This window comes from Neovison vison, chromosome 13 (assembly GCF_020171115.1).
Source record: "Neovison vison isolate M4711 chromosome 13, ASM_NN_V1, whole genome shotgun sequence".
In the NCBI taxonomy this organism is placed as follows: domain Eukaryota; kingdom Metazoa; phylum Chordata; class Mammalia; order Carnivora; family Mustelidae; genus Neogale; species Neogale vison.
The window spans coordinates 63331624-63337999 of NC_058103.1; the positions used below are offsets into that span (position 1 = coordinate 63331624).

At 40.7% G+C, this 6376-nt stretch overlaps 1 pseudogene; it reads left to right on the plus strand.

Moving 5' to 3' along the window:
• The first annotated feature begins 211 nt into the window (after window positions 1-211).
• LOC122893547 lies at window positions 212-466 on the plus strand (annotated as a pseudogene).
• The last annotated feature ends 5910 nt before the right edge of the window (window positions 467-6376 follow it).

Here is a 6376-nt window from a genome sequence, read left to right on the forward strand (position 1 = left end):
TTTTACCCCTTATATCTAACCTGCTGTGGACTTTGTTCATTTATTTCTAATTTCCTGCCTTTAATGGTAACCAATGCACTATTCAGCATGACCCTAATGGAATCCTTCTTGGTGGCTATGATTAAAAGTAATTAATGAGATATAGAGACAATCCTGTTCTTTCTTTAAGATAAACTTTATCCTTGCCACCACAGCTGCTGCTGTGACCAAGATGGCTGAGAGATCCACTGCCTACCTCAAGGATGCCTGGGCCAGGGAGCTGGTGCTGGTCACATTCTTCACCACTGGGGTGGGAAGCCTCACTATAATTCTTCCCTCCTCATGGAACCAAATATGCCATGATGATCAACCAGGTCACAGCCTATAACCAATCAGTGCCCCTTCAAGATGATAGGAACATGCCCCACATGTCCAGCCACCCCAGGACCTCCAGGGCCCAAGACTGGAGTGGCTAAAGAAATTGTGAGCCCCTCTGGTGACATGGAGGAGGCCCCCTCCCCTGTGGCCAATAACATGAAAAGTGACTCCAGGAAAAAAGAAAAGGGTAAACATTATATCGTACTTGGAAGTGAGCCTGTATTAAAATCAGGTTTTCTGTCCCCACTTAAATATGAGCAGAAAGCCAAATATTAAAAAACACCTGAAGTAAGCCTCTAACATTTGAGAGAGGAAGAGAGAGGTAGGGAGAGAAAGAGGGAAGGAAACAGAAGGAAAGCATCCTGGAAGAAACAGATTAAACCAGAGAAGGAAATTTTAAAAATTAAGGCATATCATTAATATGGGGAGATAAGAGGAGGCATGGCCTGCATGAAGTAAGAAAGGAATATCATTTATACATGAAATAAGAAAGAATACTATTTAAAAATGAATATTCAGCAGATAAAAAATAGACTCTTAAAATTTAAAAATATAATAAGAAAAATGAAAAACTCGGTACAAAGGTGGAAGATAAGGTTGAGTAAATCTCCCTGAAATAAAGCTAGAAGGAGATGGAAAATAGAGGATGAGATATTAATAAAAATGATTTTTAAGAACAGTTTGAGAGGTCCAACATCTGAGTAATGAAATTCCCTGAAGAAGGGAATAGAGAAGATGGAGAGGAGAAATTCATCAACCAAAATATTCAAGAAAAGTTTTTCTGAAGGACATAAGCTTCCAGACTAGAAGTGTTCATTAAGAACCCTCAAAATGGATGAAAATAGACCCACATCAAGGGCTCTTCATTATAAGATTTCAGAATACTGGTGACAAAGAAGATCCTACAAGGTTTCAGAAAGACAACAAGTAAGTCACATAAAGGATTGGGATCAGAATGGCTTTTGACTTCTCAAAGGCAAAATTAGGATGTAGAGAACCATAGAGCAATATGCTTTCAAATTATTGTCAACCCAGAATTTGATACACAATCAAAGGATCAGTTGGATATGTGATGGGATGGGGAGGAAATCTTCAGATGTACTAATTCTCAAAACTATTTCCTTCCCACATACCTTTTTTTAGGAAGTGACTGGTAGATGAAAATAAAGGTGTAAGCTAAGAGAGAGCTAGATATGAGATACAGGAAGCTGGGAGCAAAAGGATTCTGCGGAAGGACAGTGAAGGGAGACACCAGGAAGACAGTGAGTGTTTCAGGCATAGAGGTATGGAACAGATTAGAAAGTTCCTGAAGACACTTCTTTAGGAGGATGAAATGAATAGACTGTCCCATGTGTTGGAAGTCTTGAGAAGAGATTTGGATAACTGTTAAAGATAGGTATTAAATTAATGAGAAGTATATAGAAAATGAAGTAAATAAAGGCAGTAAGGCAATCATTAATTCCAGGGAAAATAAAAAGTTGCACAGAGAAGGAAAAATAATCACAGTTATTACATGTGAATAGTATTTATATAGTAATAATACTATAAACTCCAAATATTGGCCTATCTAAAATTATAAAATTATTTTTATTTTGGGAAGAGGAAAAGATGGGAAAGGTGCATGAGTACAGTGAGATGGAGGAAAGAAAAAGAATAAAATCTTTAAATTTTATAGTGAGAGGTGCATAAAGAATGCATAAGACTGGAAGAAAAAAACAACTGAGAAGTAGATTTACAAAACTTATTTAAAGACTTAGAGACCAATTTCATTTAATTGGTGTAAAGTCATGAAAGTAATTACTTCATGAAAGGGGGATATGAAGCTGAGGGAGATAAGAAACTACCATCTTTCTGTAATAAACCTTGTAGAATTATTTGACTATTAACTTTAAACATGCATGTTTATCTGATTAAAAAATTATTTAAAAAATCAATAAAAGGAAAATTAATTAAATAATTAAAAATACACACACACCTCAGATAGCCATTGGTAAGCAATTGGAATTGGTGAACAAAGCAAATGCATCCTGGTTTGGGCGACATGAAAATCGCGAGGGCAGGAAAATCATTTTTATGAATATTATTAGAACATTGCATATTTTGAAGAAATGGATTGTGGAGTTGGACTCATTAGCATTGGCACCCATCACCGCAAGGTGTGTGGGGCACAAGCTTCACCTTGATCTTTTCATTGTGGGCAGCAAGGTGACAGGCCAGGTTAAAAGGCAAGGGACTGTCATTCTAGCTAAGAAGGCGTAGACTTCAGGTATAGACAGATAAGAGGTCAATTTCAGGGTGATCAGCCCAGACAAGTATTAGAGATCTAGGCAGGTAGAATCCAAAGGCTGGGTTGTCAGAGATAGCAAGGGGGTAACAGAGGGCAGATCTCAACTCTGCTTTGTCCAAAGGGGAGGGGATTTGGCTTTGCAGACTATTTCATATTGCTTGCTCAGCACAGGTATAGTTTGGAGCCCAAAACAGCTGGAAGCCTATAGGTAGAGCCCTCGTTTGTTGGCTCTCTGCTCTTCCTCTCTTTGACAGCTGAATTCCTTCACCAATCTCTGTACACGTCACTTTTAGCTGCATGCTTAGCCCTGCTCAGGAACCTGGGCCCAGTCCTCCATCAGCAACTGCCAAACTTTGTATAATCATCAGCAGTCATCCTCTGATGTTGGCAGGATAACTGAGTTCTGTTTTTTAACCTCGATTTTCCAACAACTGATACTTTGCCCTGAGCTCCGGTCACCCCTGACTATTCTGCAGCCTGATCTCCTAAAGGCAGTCACATGGTAAACGTGCACACCACTTGGAGATCTTTTGTTCCCAGTCAGGCAGAAAATCTGTGCCACACACCCTACTTTCTCCTCTGGCCAGGGTGTTATTTGTATCTCATCTTCTTTTTCTTAGTGTAGACGAAGCTTTTGTACTCAGGTCTTTGCTGGTCTTTTAGTTCAATAAGGCGCCAAGTCCTAGCCTTATTCTCATGCTAGGAATTTATTGAGCATTTACAGTCAACCTATCTGAAATCTTCCAAACACACTTTGCATGGTATTCATGGATTACTGACACCATTTTCTGGAGGAAGAAACTGTATTTTAATGATAGAAAGGGACTTGTCCATGGTCAAAGTAAGAGAGCCGGGCAGGAATTCAAACACAGGTCATATGGCTCCAGGTCTGGGCTGGGATTACAAGGCTCATTGCCTCCTGCAGTCTTTGAGCTCTAGGATCTACTTATATTCCCAGGCCTGGCCTTATCTGACTCAGCTTACCCTGCTTCCAAACCCTAGATCTGGTAGCAGGTGAATCTTGCTTCTGTCCGACGTGGAGGCCAACGTGCCAGGTTATCTTCACAGAATTCGCTTCCATGGAGTTCCTAGGTGATTCTATTAATTCCCTTCATAGTCTCATGCCCCAGGAAAGTTCCCTAGTTCTTAAAAATGTGTTTCCCAGACCTGGCGTCCTGGTCAGGGTGTGTCTGATAGGGTCAAGTCGTCGCTTGGGCTATTGTTGAATGTGCTTAAATCAGATGTGTTCAGGAAAAAGAAGAGCAGGATTATGTGTTTCTTTTTCTTTTTTAGAAATATTTTATTTATTTATTTGAGAGAGAGAGTGAGTGAGCGAGGCAAGAGCACAAGCTGAGAGGAGGGATAGAAGCAGGAGAGGTAGGTTCTTTGCTGAGCAGGGAGCCCAGAGCGGGACTTGATCCCAGGACCCTGGGGTCATGATCTGAGCTGAAGGCAGACGTCCAATCAACTGAGCTACCCAGGCACCCCAGAAAGATATGTTTTTATCTTGGGTTGCTAGGCCACCCAGCTAGTGGGTTCCTTACCATCCATGTCAGGAAATAGGAAACAGGGAGTAGGAAATAAAGGGAGAAATGTGAGAAATCACTTTGTTCGACACCTGACCTTATACCATGGAATATGAAAAAACTGTCTTAGAGGCCTGTAATGAAGAAGTTGGAGCAAAACAAAAAAATCATACGAGAGAGACTGCAGGTCAAGACAGATAGGAGAGAATCTGATATCAATGTTCTTGAGAGCTAAAGAAGGCTAGATTCACACACGGATAGTTTGGTGTTAAATGTGCCAGGTGTCTCTTTGTTACAACTTACTTTATTTCCTGCACCTCCCCGCTCCCCAGCGCGGACTGCTTGACATGCCCATATGATAAAATAGTGGCAATTGCAACACTTTCTGGAAGGTGTATACCTGGACCTGGACTGAGGCGGAAAGCCGTGACTTGCCTTGCTCTTACAACAATATAAGGCAGTTGTAAAATTTAACACTTTTTCCCTTTTACATAGTTCACTACCCACTCACTAATCTCCTTGGCATTTATTTGGCTTCTGTCAGTTCCTCCCATTGGCTAGTTTGCCTACATGTTTTGCGGGTGTTTACCCCCTGCTCCACATATGGAACAACACACCTGCTTGGTCCTGGTCCCCAGTTAGGTCAGGGCTTTTCCAAGCTTTTGAACAGCGAGCCTGCTGACACCGTCTGAGTGCCTCTCTGAGCAGGGATTCCATGATTGATGATGGGAGAGAGTAAATAAATTTCAGTAAGTACACACAAGAGTGGATCAGGACAGTAAGTGCTTACTATGTGCAATCAATGGGCATTATTTTAAAGGAGATTAAAATTTCCTGGACTTAATCCTCCCACTAGAATTGCATTGGTGGCAGCCGATGAGTTACTGTTTTCTCCAGGGAGGGAGTGAGAAGAGCATCTGTGCCTTTTGAGTAAAATCCTGTAGTAAAATAAGCAGTTTAGAAATCTGTTCCGTTTGGAACTCAGTTCCCTGAGAAAATATGTGTTTGTAGTGTACTAAGTCGAAGAAGATGATTCTGGGCAGCAAATGTCTGCAGATTGGAAATGATGCCGAGCTTTATCTCTTCCCGCAACATTCTCGGGCATCGTGCGGCTCCTCTATTTTACAACATATATGGTAGAATCAGATGTTTGGTGGAGGCTGGCACAGGCCTTTGAGCCTGCCCAGTACTCTAGAGCGTACTGTGCTTTCCAACAGTGAGCTGCACTGATGGAATATGGTGTCTTGGCTGCAACTTGAAGCCTAACTTTTTTCTAAACATGATAATTTATTTTCAGAAGCTGGGAAGACTGTCACTTACAATGTAAAATAGTGTCTATCTCCTAAGAGGTGAAAGCTTAAACTTGCCTTCGGGACTTCTGTTCTATAAAAAAATCTTAGGTATCCACCCATTTTTTTTTGGGAGAGGTGAGTGTAAATTCAAGATTTTTCCTGACAGTAAATATTTAAGTATTATTAATGAAAATTATGTGTATATTTTAGCCAAGTAAAGATTTCAAGACATCTTTATTTTTTCGTGGGAAAAATTTTCTCTATTTTGATTTAAACTGCCCTCTGCCTTGTATCAGCGTTTGGTCAACTATGGCCTGTGGCCCAGTTCTGGCCTGCTGTCTGTTTTGTCAATAAAGTTTTATCAGAACACAGCCATGCTCATTAATTTGCATATCATCTATGGCTACCTGCCTACTATAGGAACAGGTAGTTGTGAGGGAGACTGTGTGGCCTCAAAACTAAAATATTTACCATCTAATCCTGTACAAAAAAAAAATGTGCCAGCCCCCCTCCTTTTGTTAATGTTTGTTCTTTTTTTTTTTTTTTTTGTTATTGTTTGTTCTTATGTGTATGCTCTTTAAGTAGTTGCTCACAGTTATTGAAACTAGAGATCACAAAATGACAGAAAGGTATGCAGGTCTGAATTTCATGTTGTGCTTGGAGTAGACCTTGACAATGACCGGAGTTTGGCTTGTACTTGCTACACTGTAGATGTCCTGCCCATGATGTCATTCCAGGCTGAGTCACCCTGACTACTAATATTGAACTATTATTTCCTGACATGATTGTCTCATGAGGGTCGTAGGACCAGTCTTCACTCCATGCCGTGTAGGTGGGTACGTGGATTTCCCTTGAAGAGAGTAGATTTTCTCACTGTCAGTCATCCTGGGAAAAGGGCAGTTCTGGGATAGGAA